The sequence below is a fragment of the Sinohyriopsis cumingii genome, chromosome 12 (assembly GCF_028554795.1).
Source record: "Sinohyriopsis cumingii isolate HCF-2022 chromosome 12, ASM2855479v2, whole genome shotgun sequence".
NCBI lineage: Eukaryota > Metazoa > Mollusca > Bivalvia > Unionida > Unionidae > Sinohyriopsis > Sinohyriopsis cumingii.
The window spans coordinates 91,394,092-91,411,328 of NC_142972.1; the positions used below are offsets into that span (position 1 = coordinate 91,394,092).

Below are 17,237 nucleotides of genomic sequence, written 5' to 3' on the forward strand. Positions count from 1 at the left end.
CTGGCTCTTCTGGTCTCTGACCAATGGAGCTAAACAAACGAGATAATCTTATTTGCTTTGATGTGCTGCCTTTATCTTTATTGTCTGCAGTATAGTATCATATTTTTCTTTGACACTTAAATTATTGCAATAGATGATTTATCATGTGCTAAAATAAGTCATTAAAAGATTGAAGGTCAACATTAAATGAGCTATAATGTTCTATTTTCTGTTTTGCATCTTGCTCTTTTTTAACTTATTGTTTACACATAGTGTTTACTCATTACTCAAAAATAGTGTTGGAATATCTGGTCAACATTTTGCATGTTGCTCTCTTTTAACTCAATGTTCACTCACTGTCTAACCTAATGTATCATACATATAAATGCCTGTGATTTCTGAATTACTTTTCGTTTAAAATCAATAATTTATTAAATGACCAAATGCATATATGCATAAGTTCCATCTCTTTTTAATTCAACCTCAGAATAAAGAAAACTTTCTCTCCCGAGATGTGACTTTAATCTTGAAAATATATCAATGAAGCATCTGTCCGAGATTTTACACTAACTGGTCAGACTACCACAAGTCTTGAATGCTTTTCTTGCCCGATTCAATGCTTTTAAATGGATATTTCCTGTAAGCTTACAGCTGTTATCACCTTCTGAGACTCTGGCCAGAGCAAGTACCAATGAAGAAAGAGATGGACATTTACTAAGGAAAAGGATAAATGGACGTTTTATTTCCCCAAATGATGGTGGGAAAGGATATGCACTGCCTTTTTACAGCTTTTATCACCTTCACAGACTCTGGTCATAGCTAGCAACAAAGAAGACATTGATGGATATCCACTAAAAGTTGTAGATGTTTTCATTCTTTTCTAACAAAAAATAAAAAGAGCCGGAGGGGGTTATAAGTTTCAAGGTTTGAGGGAAATAGTACAAAACACTGTGAGAAACCCATGAGCTCACACTGAAGTACAGCTCTGTTGGATGGACTAGAAATCACCTACATTCTCTTCCACATTTATTGAAGGATTTTTAAAATACTTAATTTGTGAACAGGTTCCAGTAAATGCATCAGTGGTTTTAGAAGAGAAAATACAGTTCCTAAGAGGATTATGCAAATATGCAGGTAATTCAACTGTAAATTTGGTTATAAAGCTTATAAATTCTCAGCTATTTTAGTAACATCTATTTAGAATGTTTATCCATCCAACTTCAGTGTGCTTTGTTAAATGTGTTCTTTTATATTTAAGGTTCTCATAACAGGCAAAATGTACTACTTTAACAAACGAAGAAGAAAACCCGAACATTTATATCAACTGACCTTCTCCTCAATCTCACTGTATGACCTTGGCTTAGCAATGATGTTCAACTGCCCCATGATCAGCAAGATGTGATCTTTGTTGGCATGTAGTTCTGGATGCTTTTCCTTTGTCCAGATAGCATCTGTGAAAGAAAAGAAACTGATTTTATATCTGTGTGGAAGTTATAATAATGAAAAAGTTCTGAGATACTTTTGAAAACATTTATATATAAAAACATCATATGTAAATTTATTCTGTGAACATGACAGATGTAAATTTATTCTGTGAACATGACAGATGTAAATTTATTCTGCGAACAGGACAGATGTAAATTTATTCTGCGAACATGACAGATGTAAATTTATTATGTGAACATGACAGATGTAAATTTATTCTGCGAACATGACAAATGTAAATTTATTCTGCGAACATGACAGATGTAAATTTATTCTGCGAACATGCCAGATGTAAATTTATTATGTGAACATGACAGTGCAGTTGTTGCAGTTAATATGATGATGAATAGATGTTGAACACAAGATATCTTTAACAACCTCATGTTATTCATGTTACTCTATATTCCAAAGTTCGGTAATGACAAGAATGACTTATTTTTCAATCATGGAGTCATGTCAGCTCTACCAAGAGTTCTGCAACAATGTACACTCTACAAAGAGTCCTTCAACATCTACAATCTACAAAGAGTCCTTCAACATCTACAATCTACAAAGAGTCCTTCAACATCTACACTCTACAAAGAGTCCTTCAACATCTGCACTCTATGAAGAGTCCTTCAACATCTACACTCTACAAAGAGTCCTTCAACATCTACACTCTACCAAGAGTCCTTCAACATCTACACTCTACAAAGAGTCCTTCAACATCTACAATCTACAAAAAGTCCTTCAACATCTACACTCTACCAATAGTCCTTCAACATCTACACTCTACCAAGAGTCCTTCAACATCTACACTCTACAAAGAGTCCTTCAACATCTACACTCTACCAAGAGTCCTTCAACATCTGCACTCTATCAAGAGTCCTTCAACATCTACACTCTACCAAGAGTCCTTCAACATCTACACTCTACCAAGAGTCCTTCAACATCTACAATCTACAAAGAGTCATTCAACATCTACACTCTACAAAGAGTCCTTCAACATCTACGCTCTACCAAGAGTCCTTCAACATCTACACTCTACCATGAGTCCTTTCACATCTAAAATCTACCGAGAGTCCTTCAACATCTATTCTACCAAGAGTCCTTCAACATCTACACTCTACAAAAAGTCCTTCAACATCTACACTCTACCAAGAGTCCTTCAACATCTACACTCTACAAAGAGTCCTTCAACATCTACACTCTACCAAGAATCCTTCAACATCTACACTCTACCAAAAGTCCTTTAACATCTACACTCTACCAAGAGTCCTTCAACAATCATGTAATGGCAGGGAGAGCTTCGAAAACTGTGCCCATAAGTATTATCAAACAATCATGTAATGGCAGGGAGAGCTTTGAAGAATGTGCCCATAAGTATTATCAAACAATCATGTAATAGCAGGGAGAGCTTCGAAGAATGTGCCCATAAGTATTATCAAACAATCATGTAATGGCAGGGAGAGCTTTGAAGAATGTGCCCATGAGTATTATCAAACAATCATGTAATGGCAGGGAGAGCTTCGAAGAATGTGCCCACATGTGTTATCAAACAATCATGTAATGGCAGGGAGAGCTTCGAAGAGTGTGCCCATAAGTATTATCAAACAATAATTTAATGGCAGGGAGAGCTTCGAAGAGTGTGCCCATAAGTAATATCAAACATTCCCTTACCCATTATGCAGCCTCTTAGCCAATAAATAGCAGTTTCAAGTGAGAGATAGACCTTGGATAAATACAGGTCAAAGAATGGGAAAGAAGTTTAAATTAAGCAGTGTAACCCATGTTGTTACAAAGATGTTGAGTAGCCTATTGTGTGCTGATATACACTGCACAACCAGCATTTTAACATGGTCATTGGAAAAAGGGACAACTCACCTCTTTCGTCTGAAAATAATGATCCAATATTGTAATCATGACGGACCACCATCACACGCAAAATGAGATCTTATTGAAATGTCTATACTATTCCCAAGGAACACACAGTACATTAACCTCTTTACTTGAAGATTCTCCTCACTCATACCTCTGACCATACTCATGTTGTGCAGGGTGAGTGAAAGATTTCAACTGCATGCCCTTCTAAAATAACGGATATCAGTCATTGCTAAGTTTCAGGCCTAAAGCAACTTTTTGCAAAGCCTTTTTTGGTGAATCCAATTTTTCATTAGAAGCATTTTCCATTCACCTTTTTATGAGTGTTACAAGCTTGTTCCCTAGAGCTGTGAACTCAGCAGTAATCTGTATCACCTTCACATTCAAGGCATGGTACTGGACAAAGAAATTGTTATTTGTTGTTTCCTACCTATTCTTTCTGTGATGCATCCACATAACAGCTTTTATGTACATGTATAAACAAATCAGCAAACTGAACATTATAACATACAAATAGGCAAAACAATATGCATGTGTTTATGCATGTATGTATGCATGTATGTATGGTCTAAAGTACATTTACACTACCCTGACTAAATGGTGCTGCATACAAAAAAGGCTGTTATAAACTTATGGTACAACATGATTCTTCATCAAATTGACCCAAACAAAATCCTTTATTTAGTGGAAGTAGGAAGGCTCAACAAGAATGTGTTCAACTGTCAGTGGACACTGGCAAGCAGCATACTCTAGTAAAAACTTCTCCTATGCATGGTTCAAGTGTTTGTCCTATAAGCAAGCGACACATTATCAGCGTATCTCTGTGATTTACTTTACATCACAGATGCTACTCTCCAACATGTCCAGTAATGGGTTTGATGTTCCAACACTTGTTTGTGGAGTTTTCATTCCAAATATTTTGCAAAGTAGATATAACATGCTGATTAAAATAATAAGTCAATCTATGGGATTATTTATTCCAAATAACTGACTACTTTACAGGGACTTCAGGGCATTAATTAACCACTGTGGGTCCAGCAAAATTTTCTCCTTCAGTCCTTCAACCTTGAAAATTATGAACAGTCATTACTTAGTAGAGACTTCAATCAGTAATTACTTTGTTCCAAAGAAGTCACCAAGAGAAATGTGACCAGTATTTTATATGCCTGCCCTTAATTACTTGCCTGCCACTTGCTTACTTCTTCCAGGATGCTAGTCTATGTGCCAAACCTCATAATTCTTTCTCCAATTAGTACTGCATGTTCTACAAATCTAAAACAGAAAGAACATAAAGTCGAACTCCCATGTTATAAAAGCAGACTAGCTTCTTCTGACATCAGGTCAGGAAAGAGGAGGGAATAGTGCCATAGTGACAGGTAATTTACTATAAAAAAAATTAGTTTTACACCCTTATCAATACATTTTGAGAGCAGTAATACTTTATCAGTTACTGTTGCCTTGGCAAATTTTTACCAGTTCAGATGGAAGCTTATGGCCTAAAAAAATTTATATAAACATGAAACAGTCATCCTTATGGAAGGAGCTTTCACTATTCTGTACTGGCAGAAGGTTACGTCATTTTCTGTGACAATCCTATCTAGCCATCAGAAACATTCCTTCACTCCTCTATCAAAACAATTGAATGTCATTTAGAGATTGCAGTGTGTGACTGCCAAACCATGGGTCACATGCAGAATCATTAAGATAGGCTCAGGAAGTAGGATATCCCTAGTTTTATGGACTTGGAATCATAACTGATAGGTCACTCTAAGTGAGAGACTGATAAACTCCCTTGATTCTGAGGAAAACCAACTGGAAATGGTGGATGCTTAATTATCATTGGAGTCCTTAATAGGCAGTAATAGACGAGTATTACTCTCTGTTATACCTTATGACACAGCCACATTGTACTACCATGGTTATCTAGCTGAGAGATTAATCTGAAGACGAGGTAAAAAAGCTGGAAATCACTGACCTAGCTTTCAGGTGCTTGATCAAGAAACAGTTAAACACAGTTTGGTTGTCTATCCAAATTATACAAAGACACGAACTTTAAATTGGAATGACATATGTAAGATAGAGACTTGAAATTATGGTATTTGATGTATTCTGACATTAAAAATAGAACTCTGCAGTTAGAATTTAAGTTTTAAAAAAATTATTGACAATTTCAATTTTATGCTTTTTACATTTAATTTCCAATTCTCATTTAGGACAAAGAAGACATAATTTCAGGCCCTTTGGTGAAAACCCCACGTCATAACAATCATCCATTCAGGGGAGTACATAGTGACATCAAAATTTTTAAGACAGTCACTGTGACAGCCATATTGGAGGTGCAACTGGCATCATCTTGATTTAGGACTAATCTGGCATAATATGTCCATCGGTGAAATACTCAAGCTAATATAGTATGCCATTCAACAGGACTAACGATAACAAAAATTTCACGACAGCCACCATGTCCATTTGGGAGGAGTTGAGTTAACACTATTTTCAAGATATGACTTTCCATTCAGGAATAGGAATGACAAGTTTTTAAAATGGCCGGTATGGACTTCGTATTGCACAGTTCTTATTTAAGACCAACTAGACATCATATGAAGTCTGTTATTAAAAACTCAATGCTGATATGAACATCTACTCAGGAACAAAGATAAGATTGTCAAGATGGTCGCAGTATCATGACCATACTGGATATCATATTGGAACTGTTTTCATTTAAGACCAACCGGACATCATAAGAATATTCTTATCAAAGGGGCCATATTTATTGCAGTGCTTTAAAACACTCACTTTTAGTGATCACTGCCATCTCACCTCTGTCCATGTGGGCTCAAGTCTCGGGCTATTCAATGTGAATATGTGAGAAAGCTTGCCAGTAGTTTCCCTCGTGTCAGTGATGATTATCTGAATTTCTCTATATTCTTACTCCAGGACAATTAGTTGTAATGGCTGCCATGTATGGACAATAATATGCTGACCAACCTCGACAACAGTTGCAATGGCTGCCATGTATAGACTATAATATGCTGATCAACATCAACAACAGTTGTAATGGCTGCCATGTATGGACTATAATATGCTGACCAACAATGACAACAGTTGTAATGGCTGCCATGTATAGACTATAATATGTTGACCAACAATGACAACATTTGTAATGGCTGCCATGTATAGACTATAATATGCTGATCAACATCAACAACAGTTGTAATGGCTGCCATGTATGGACTATAATATGCTGACCAACAATGACAACAGTTGTAATGGCTGCCATGTATAGACTATAATATGCTGCCCAACATCAAAACATTTGTAATGGCTGCCATGTATTGACTATAATATGCTGACCAACCTCGACAACGGTTGTAATGGCTGCCATGTATGGACTATAATATGCTGACCAACAATGACAACAGTTGTAATGGCTGCCATGTATAGACTATAATATGTTGACCAACAATGACAACAGTTGTAATGTCTGCCATGTATAGACTATAATATGCTGATCAACATCAACAACAGCTGTAATGGCTGCCATGTATAAGACTATAATATGCTGACCAACAATGACAACAGTTGTAATGGCTGCCATGTATAGACTATAATATGCTGACCAACAATGACAACAGTTGTAATGGCTGCCATGTATAGACTATAATATGCTGATCAACATCAACAACAGTTGTAATGGCTGCCATGTATGGACTATAATATGCTGACCAACAATGACAACAGTTGTAATGGCTGCCATGTATAGACTATAATATGTTGACCAACAATGACAACAGTTGTAATGTCTGCCATGTATAGACTATAATATGCTGATCAACATCAACAACAGTTGTAATGGCTGCCATGTATGGACTATAATATGCTGACCAACAATGACAACAGTTGTAATGGCTGCCATGTATAGACTATAATATGTTGACCAACAATGACAACAGTTGTAATGGCTGCCATGTATAGACTATAATATGCTGACCAACCTCGACAACAGTTGTAATGGCTGCCATGTATGGACTATAATATGCTGACCAACAATGATAACAGTTGTAATGGCTGCCATGTATAGACTATAATATGCTGACCAACAACAACAACAGTTGTAATGGCTGCCATGTATAAGACTATAATATGCTGACCAACAATGACAACAGTTGTAATGGCTGCTATGTATAAGACTATAATATGCTGACCAACAATGACAACAGTTGTAATGGCTGCTATGTATAAGACTATAATATGTTGACCAACAATGACAACAGTTGTAATGGCTGCCATGTATAGACTATAATATGCTGATCAACATCAACAACAGCTGTAATGGCTGCCATGTATGGACTATAATATGCTGACCAACAACAACAACAGTTGTAATGGCTGCCACGTATGGATTATAATATGCTGACCAACAATGACAAAAGTTGTAATGGCTGCCATGTATGGACTATAATATGCTGACCAACAATGACAACAGTTGTAATGGCTGCCATGTATAGACTATAATATGCTGACCAACATCAAAACATTTGTAATGGCTGCCACGTATTGACTATAATATGCTGACCAACCTCGACAACGGTTGTAATGGCTGCCATGTATGGACTATAATATGCTGACCAACAATGACAACAGTTGTAATGGCTGCCATGTATAAGACTATAATATGCTGACCAACATCGACAACAGTTGTAATGGCTGCCATGTATAGACTATAATATGCTGATCAACATCAACAACAGTTGTAATGGCTGCCATGTATGGACTATAATATGCTGACCAACAATGACAACAGTTGTAATGGCTGCCATGTATAGACTATAATATGCTGATCAACATCAACAACAGTTGTAATGGCTGCCATGTATGGACTATAATATGCTGACCAACAATGACAACAGTTGTAATGGCTGCCATGTATTGACTATAATATGTTGACCAACAATGAAAACAGTTGTAATGGCTGCCATGTATAGACTATAATATGCTGACCAACCTCGACAACAGTTGTAATGGCTGCCATGTATGGACTATAATATGCTGACCAACAATGATAACAGTTGTAATGGCTGCCATGTATAGACTATAATATGCTGACCAACAACAACAACAGTTGTAATGGCTGCCATGTATAAGACTATAATATGCTGACCAACAATGACAACAGTTGTAATGGCTGCCATGTATAAGACTATAATATGCTGACCAACAATGACAACAGTTGTAATGGCTGCTATGTATAAGACTATAATCTGCTGACCAACAATGACAACAGTTGTAATGGCTGCTATGTATAAGACTATAATGTGTTGACCAACAATGACAACAGTTGTAATGGCTGCCATGTATAAGACTATAATGTGCTGACCAACAATGACAACAGTTGTAATGGCTGCTATGTATAAGACTATAATATGCTGACCAACAACGACAACAGTTGTAATGGCTGCCATGCATAAGACTATAATATGCTGACCAACAAAGACAACAGTTGTAATGGCTGCTATGCATAAGACTATAATATGTTGACCAACAATGACAACAGTTGTAATGGCTGCTATGTATAAGACTATAATATGCTGACCAACAATGATAACAGTTGTAACGGCTGCTATGTATAAGACTATAATATGTTGACCAACAATGACAACAGTTGTAATGGCTGCTATGTATAAGACTATAATATGCTGACCAACAATGACAACAGTTGTAATGGCTGCCATGTATAAGACTATAATATGCTGAGCAACAATGACAACAGTTGTAATGGCTGCTATGTATAAGACTATAATATGCTGACCAACAATGACAACAGTTGTAATGGCTGCAATGTATAAGACTATAATATGCTGATCAACATCAACAACAGTTGCAATGGCTGCTATGTATAAGACTATAATATGCTGACCAACAACGACAACAGTTGTAATGGCTGCTATGTATAAGACTATAATATGCTGACCAACAACGACAACAGTTGTAATGGCTGCTATGTATAAGACTATAATATGCTGACCAACAACGACAACAGTTGTAATGGCTGCTATGTATAAGACTATAATATGTTGACCAACAATGACAACAGTTGTAATGGCTGCTATGTATAAGACTATAATATGTTGACCAACAATGACAACAGTTGTAATGGCTGCTATGTATAAGACTATAATATGTTGACCAACAATGACAACAGTTGTAATGGCTGCTATGTATAAGACTATAATATGTTGACCAACAATGACAACAGCTGTAATGGCTGCCATGTATAAGACTATAATATGCTGACCAACAATGACAACAGTTGTAATGGCTGCCATGTATAAGACTATAATATGCTGACCAACAATGACAACAGTTGTAATGGCTGCTATGTATAAGACTATAATATGTTGACCAACAATGACAACAGCTGTAATGGCTGCCATGTATAAGACTATAATATGCTGACCAACAATGACAACAGTTGTAATGGCTGCTATGTATAAGACTATAATATGCTGACCAACAATGACAACAGTTGTAATGGCTGCCATGTATGGACTATAATATGCTGACCAACAATGACAACAGTTGTAATGGCTGCTATGTATAAGACTATAATATGCTGAGCAACAATGACAACAGTTGTAATGGCTGCCATGTATGGACTATAATATGCTGACCAACAATGACATCAGTTGTAATGGCTGCCATGTTTAGACCATAACATGCAGCAGCAGAGAGACTGAGCCCAGCATATTATAATTTATACATGGCAGCCATTACAACTGTTGTCATTGTTGGTCAGCATATTATAGTCTATACATGGCAGCCATTACAACTGTTGTCATTGTTGGTCAGCATATTATAATTTATACATGGCAGCCATTACAACTGTTGTCATTGTTGGTCAGCATATTATAGTCTTATACATAGCAGCCATTACAACTGTTTTCCTTGTTGGTCAGCATATTATAGTCTTATACATGGCAGCCATTACAGCTGTTGTCGAGGTTGGTCAGCATATTATAGTCTATACATGGCAGCCATTACAACTGTTGTCATTGTTGGTCAACATATTATAGTCTTATACATAGCAGCCATTACAACTGTTGTCATTGTTGGTCAGCATATTATAGTCTTATACATAGCAGCCATTACAACTGTTGTCATTGTTGGTCAGCATATTATAGTCTTATACATGGCAGCCATTACAACTGTTGTTGTTGTTGGTCAGCATATTATAGTCTTATACATAGCAGCCATTACAACTGTTGTCATTGTTGGTCAGCATATTATAGTCTTATACATGGCAGCCATTACAACTGTTGTTATTGTTGGTCAGCATATTATAGTCTATACATGGCAGCCATTACAACTGTTGTCGATGTTGGTCAGCATATTATAGTCTTATACATAGCAGCCATTACAACTGTTTTCCTTGTTGGTCAACATATTATAGTCTTATACATGGCAGCCATTATAACTGTTGTTGTTGTTGGTCAGCATATTATAGTCTATACATGGTAGCCATTACAACTGTTGTCATTGTTGGTCAGCATATTATAGTCTATACATGGCAGCCATTACAACTGTTGTCATTGTTGGTCAGCATATTATAGTCTATACATGGCAGCCATTACAACTGTTGTCATTGTTGGTCAGCATATTATAATTTATACATGGCAGCCATTACAACTGTTGTCATTGTTGGTCAACATATTACAGTCTATACATGGCAGCCATTACAACTGTTGTCATTGTTGGTCAGCATGAGCAGCAGAGAGACTGAGCCCACCAACTATTTCGTCCAACAGGACCATCTATCGAAAACTTTTCTGATAGAAGGTCTTATTTCACAAAAATAACCCTTCTAGCCAGAAACTATGATGACTAAATCCTCTTTTCTGGATAGAAGGGTTATTTCGACAGCGATAACTCACTATAAAAAATGTTTCTTCACTTGGTGACGTCGACGAAACACTTTGTGGTCCAGTCTCTCTGCTGCTATCATGTAAAATATTTTAGGATTTTTAGTTAAAAAATGTATCGAACCCAACTCGGTATCGTGTCCGAGGAGCATGTAAATTTATCGTCACAAACCCGTGTGGTTTTCGTTGAGCATGACTAAAGAAATTTCTGAATCTATTGAGGTCCATGTCACCACTGCACCAAGTCTGATGAATATTTCGTAACGTGTGTGCGTCAACTCCGTTAAACACTGCAAGAACGTTACAATTATCTCTGATCACTTTTGGAATTTGTGTATACCGCTGAGTCACATAAATGACATCAGTGTTTTTGTGTCGACCACGGGAGAATATTCTGGCTGGATTTTTTTGTTTATCCAACATTACATCATCGTACACAACTAAGTTGTTAATTGATCCATCAATGTCGTCGACGGATGGAGCTTCTTCGATGTCAGTTATAAAATCAATAACATCTTCGTCGTTTATCGATTTTGCACTTTCGTTAAAATCTTTTAGCACTTGATAACACCGCTGATCGTCCACAGACGGGGCTATCAAATATAATTTATCCCACTTCATCCACTTCATTATCAAATTAAGTAACAACTGCGTCTTACCCGACCCAGATGGACCTATGATAATCATTCGGATAGAATTTGGTAGCACTGAGTTATGCTTGATTGGCTCTCGTCGCTTTGTCGCGGAAAAGTCAGTGATTTCCATTTAATATATCATAAAATAAATATGGATTTATATTGTGTGAAATGCCGAGCACGTACCCCAACTACGGATACAACAACAATTACAACAAAAAATAATCGACAAGCGCTTACAGGCAAGTGTGAACGATGTGGCACAAAAAAATTTAGATTTATTAAAAAAAAAGCGGAGGTGATATCGCAGCCAAGTTAGGAAAATTACCAGGAGCTCCATGGGCTAAATATCCAGGAGAAAAACATCTTCCAGGATATAATTACTGTGGTCCAGGAACCCGACTTGATATCAGACTTGATGCTCAGGATCAACCAAAACCCGGTGAGTATCCGATAAACGCTATTGATAGCGCGTGTCATGCTCATGATGTAGCTTACCGAAGCAAGGATTTGCAACAGCGCCATCTCGCGGACATGAAATTAATTCACGCGTTAAATGCCATCCCTGATAAATCTTTCAAAGAAAAGTTAACATCCTGGTTGATAAAATCCGCAATGAAAGGTAAATTAGCGTTAGGTACTGGTATATAATGGAGTCGATTTATTATTCCCCAAGCGGATACTGGAGAGGTAACGCAGCAATTGATAAACTTGCCAGCGCGGCATCAGTAACACGCGCGGTTGCCAAAAATTGGTTATCCCGACAGGCAATATGGCAAATTTATCTACCGCGCCCTAAACAAATTCACTTCGCGCATTTCGATGTTAGTGTACCAAATGAGGTTCATCAGGCTGATATATTATTTCTGCCACATGATACTATCCGAAGACGCACATACAAGTACGCGTTAACCATAGTTGATGTTGCCAGTAGATACAAAGATGCGGAACCGTTAACAACTAAAACAGCATCTGAGGTTGCTTCTGCGTTTGAAAGAATTTATCGGCGAGGACCTCTGCGATGGCCAAATTTATTACAAGTTGATCCTGGCAAAGAATTTCAAGGTGCAGTATCATCGTTGATGAAACAACATAACGTCACCATACGACGAGGACACACTGAAATTCACCGTGATCAGGCAATTGTTGAGCGATTGAATAGAACACTTGCTGAGCGGTTATTTGGATATCAATACGCGAGGGAATTCATTCAGGATACGAGATCGCGTGAATGGGTTGCAAGATTACCAAGCGTGATAACTGCGCTAAATAATGAAATAACTCGAACAACCAACATGAAACCTTCCATCGCGATCACAAAAACACAAGGTGTTTTTCAAAAAAATATACCCGTACGACGTGATTCTTCAGCACAGCAAATACTGGGTAATGTTACTGTAAGATATTTATATGAACCAGGTGAACTTGAAGGTGGTAAACGAAGAGCAACTGATCCCATTTGGAGTGTTACCACACATAAGATATCCACCGTGACAAGATCCACTGGCAGACCAGCAATCTACAGGCTGGATTCAACTGCTCCTCAACGTGGATTCACCCATGAGCAACTTCAGGTAATTCCCGAGGACACACAATTGCCGCCAAAATCACTGAAGTGACTTAACTAGAGCTGGCACCCCGATGTCGATTACACTCAAGACAGGTCAACATGACATTATCACGTGTATGACCGCGACTGTTATCTTTTCTGTCTACGGTAAATTGTCTTGAATTTTTATTCCGATACCGCCATAGCATTATACAATTACAGCTCGCACAGTGATTATTCTGTTGTTGTTTCAGCGCAACAACGAAGTCATCGTCAAGATCAAAATCGCGATTATTTTTTTTGTCACTCTGTTTGTAACCGGCGAGTTTTTTTCTTATTATGTTGCTGTTGTTTTCATCGCTATCAGCGTTTGAATGAAAATCCGAAGGATTTTTCAAGACAATTCTTCGCAGTTGAGATATTCTTCTGACTCTGGACACCGCCAAGTAGACTAAGTTTGACCATTCGATTCGATCATCAATGATCCTGACAGTTGTATCTGAAATAGTCAGTCCTTGAGAACAATGAATGGTCATTGCGTATCCTAGCGTCCACGGAGATTTATTCATCGCTAGTGCATCCTTGACAGCATCGATGTCAACTAACACAATATCATTCAATACTAAATTCTGTTTCTCTGTCTTTCCTGGAATATCAACATCTATATTTTGTAACCGCGTATCAGTTGGTCTATAACATAACGGTGTTGGCAGCATTGGAAACTTTTCTTGTTGCAACCGAAATAGCTGTTGTTGAAGTGTGTCTCTGACTATCTTTCTACTTGCCACTATCAAATCGTCTGGTTTCCACACTCGTAAAAAGTCACTCATCGAAGTTTCAGGAAACATCTCGCGCATGATTTCACATTGAATTTTATTCGGTTGTAGCCTGATTAATGTTTTAAATTCTTTCAGCATTGCATCATGTGCTCGGTAATCATCAGACACTTCTTCGTGATAATCAACAAAATTCCTCAGCCAATCATGAGGAGATGTGCCGACAAACGGAGGTGGTTGACCGTGATCGCCGCACATAATCACTGCAGTATTTTTCGTTAACAGCCAATCAAGAAATGTTTTTAACGTTTCCAGCGGTACCGTACATATCTCATCCCAAATTATTATATCATTGATATATTTTGTTCCCATTCGATCTGGCGTCCACACACCGCCGCTGTATTTGAAAAAGCTGTGATAAGTACAAGAATTGACGCCTTGCTGTTTCATCTTTCTGGCAAGCCTGTGTGTGGGTGTTAGCACAATCATATCTGATTTTCGAAATAATTCAATCGCTCGAGTTGTTTTACCAGACCCGCCCGGCCCGTTCAAATAAACAGTTTTATGTCTGGTGATTGGATCATCCACAGACGGTGCGGAAGATATTTCTGGCATTGTTGATTTATAATAATCATCCTCGATTGCAACATCAGCGGATTCACAATACTCGTGCAACATCTCGGCTTTTATTCTCCACGAACCCCATTCATCTCCGCCGCAGAATTTAATTATATCGGTCAGTGATTCTGAATATTTCTTGTTGATGTAAAATGAATCCGTGGCAACTCTGACTGCGTTACCAGGAAATCGATTTACCATCGATAACAAATTTATAGAAACATAAGCCAGCATTGAAGATCTCAAATGTGTGTATTGAGGCGATTCTCCGTCGATATAACTTACAATTGTGCCCAACTTTTTCCCGTCGGACAAGAACACATCCTCCCTGTTACAAAATATGTCTCTGGCAACCGCGTCGGCGATTATAAAATCCAATTCAGCTTCATCGATAATCAACCGCGAGTGATGCATTTTATGATCAAATGCTGCACCCTGAGTAAATTTACCGATTATTCTTCGTCCAAGATCTTTCGCTGTGCTTTCACTGTTTTTGAGTTTAATCTTGAGAATTTTAGGAGCCTCACTGACAATGACATCCATGGGGGTATTTGGACACTCTCGTGCATACTCGCCGATAACTTCATCTACACTGACACGCTTCGGTGTTGGTAACCAAACTGAGGTCTGCGGTCGATAACATATGATTGCTTCACTGACAGTCAACGATACCAGTATGCCGCTGTCAAGCATATATCGCAATAACACTATTGGTACCCAGCGCTTTTCGACGAAGTGTCTGCCAAACCAAATATAACAAATCGGATGAAGCCCCGCAGCAAATTCAAACGAAGTCACACGAGCAAATCCTGTCAGGTCAGCGTCGGGTAAACTGCCGTTTACGGCGACTCGTGTCATCGAGTTCGTGGGGTGTCCAAACCGCGCAAAGTATTCGCGGCACTCGCCGTTCCCGAGAAAGCTTCCTGGGTAGCAGGCAATCATATCCATGGAAATCATATCCCGGTAGTCATACCGGGTATTCCACAACCTGCCATGACCATACTCGACACAACTTAACTGTATATCTGAAAGAAACTGACTTCGGGTTGGTCTCCACGAATTTCTTTCTCTGGTGGCATGAGCGGCAACACTTGGAACTGTAAAACAATTAACCAATAACTGCTCATCGCTAGCATTTCTCATATACGTTTTTGCGAGTTTTTTCATTTGTTGTTGCAACGATTCTGTTCTGTATAATTCTCCGTTGGGTCTCACAAATTGATCATAGTCGCCATCTTCAGAGCTCCTAAATAACCACACCGACACAGGGTCGGTTTTACTCAGCGCGTAAATAACCTCGTATATGTTTCTGCGATAAAACTTGACAACATGGTCTCGTGGAAATATTGTAACCGCATCAGTCCACGCGTGCGAATTATGATCAATAATTTCAATCGGTGATCCTGACTTTTTATAATGCTTCGAATTATATAATATCTCTCCGGTTAGTGTTTTTACTGTTATTGAGCATTTTAATTTACTTGATAGCGCAGCAACATCATTTATTGTTGCCCCGGTATTCTTAACCGATTCACCCCATGATGCTATTTTTTCACGTCGCAGATCGGTTAAACCATTTCCTCGTTTTGCGTTTTTAAAATGTTCCATTGCTCGCTCGGCTACACAATTCAACACCAACGACGTAGTCGTCGACGAAGTAAATGACGCAGTCATTCGCATCGGGGTGAGTTTATCAATTTTTGTTTTTTTTACAGGATATATTCCATAAATGACTGCGGTTACAGGATACGCTCGAGCGTAATATGGTATATCAATCCCGGTCAGCATTCCTGGTATACAATTGCTACTTAACAGAGAGGTCTTTCCGTTAGCAAGAACAGGGTCGAGTTTGTCACGGATAATCCACGTATCGTCTTCAGCGTTGACGATAAATTTTATTCTGAAAAAGTATTTCTTTTCACGTTGATGAAAATCAATATAATCAATAATTGTTTTTGCTCGGGCATCAGTCATTGTAGCATCGATGATGTTCTCATCGATGACATCGTCAACGTCGTGGATAATTTTAAATGTCGACCATGCATGAGATGCGCCGTCGTCGCGAAATTCTTTTTTACCCTCGTTGATAATATTAAACAGATCAGTTAGATGCCGTCGTCGTGGATCCGGGTTTAGCCTGTCAAGATCGAATCTCCCGGCGCCAACTGTGGATAATTTCGAAAACACTGTCATATTATATTTAAGACAAATATTTAAATAAGAAAATATTGTATATACAATGAACAACTGTAAATGGTTAAAAGTTGGATCCGTAACAGTCTGTGGTAAGCCCTGCAGGAAGGAATTCTGCAGTGAACATATACAGAGCATCAAACGAGGAAGCACAGGACCTATTCGTTGCCTGCGATGTGGCATTGGTGTCAGGGGTAAAACACAATTATGTGCGGGGTGCGGG

The 17,237-nt window shown here is 38.2% G+C and overlaps 1 protein-coding gene across 9 annotated transcripts in view; it reads right to left on the bottom strand.

Annotated features, from left to right (window-relative positions):
• Nucleotides 1–17,237, bottom strand: part of LOC149786973 (uncharacterized) — a 51,701-nt gene that overhangs the window by 19,826 nt on the left and 14,638 nt on the right. For 6 of the 9 annotated variants that reach the window (XR_016425054.1, XR_016425052.1, XR_016425051.1 and 3 more), the window contains exons 3-4: nt 4,509–4,596; nt 1,309–1,430 (exon numbers count right to left, since the gene is read on the bottom strand). The gene's annotated coding sequence lies outside the window, so the exon portion shown is untranslated. Of the gene's footprint in view, nt 1–1,308; nt 1,431–3,912; nt 4,083–4,441; nt 4,597–17,237 lie in introns of those variants that run through there. The other 3 variants (XR_016425057.1, XR_016425055.1, XR_016425058.1) reach the window with 3 other exon arrangements.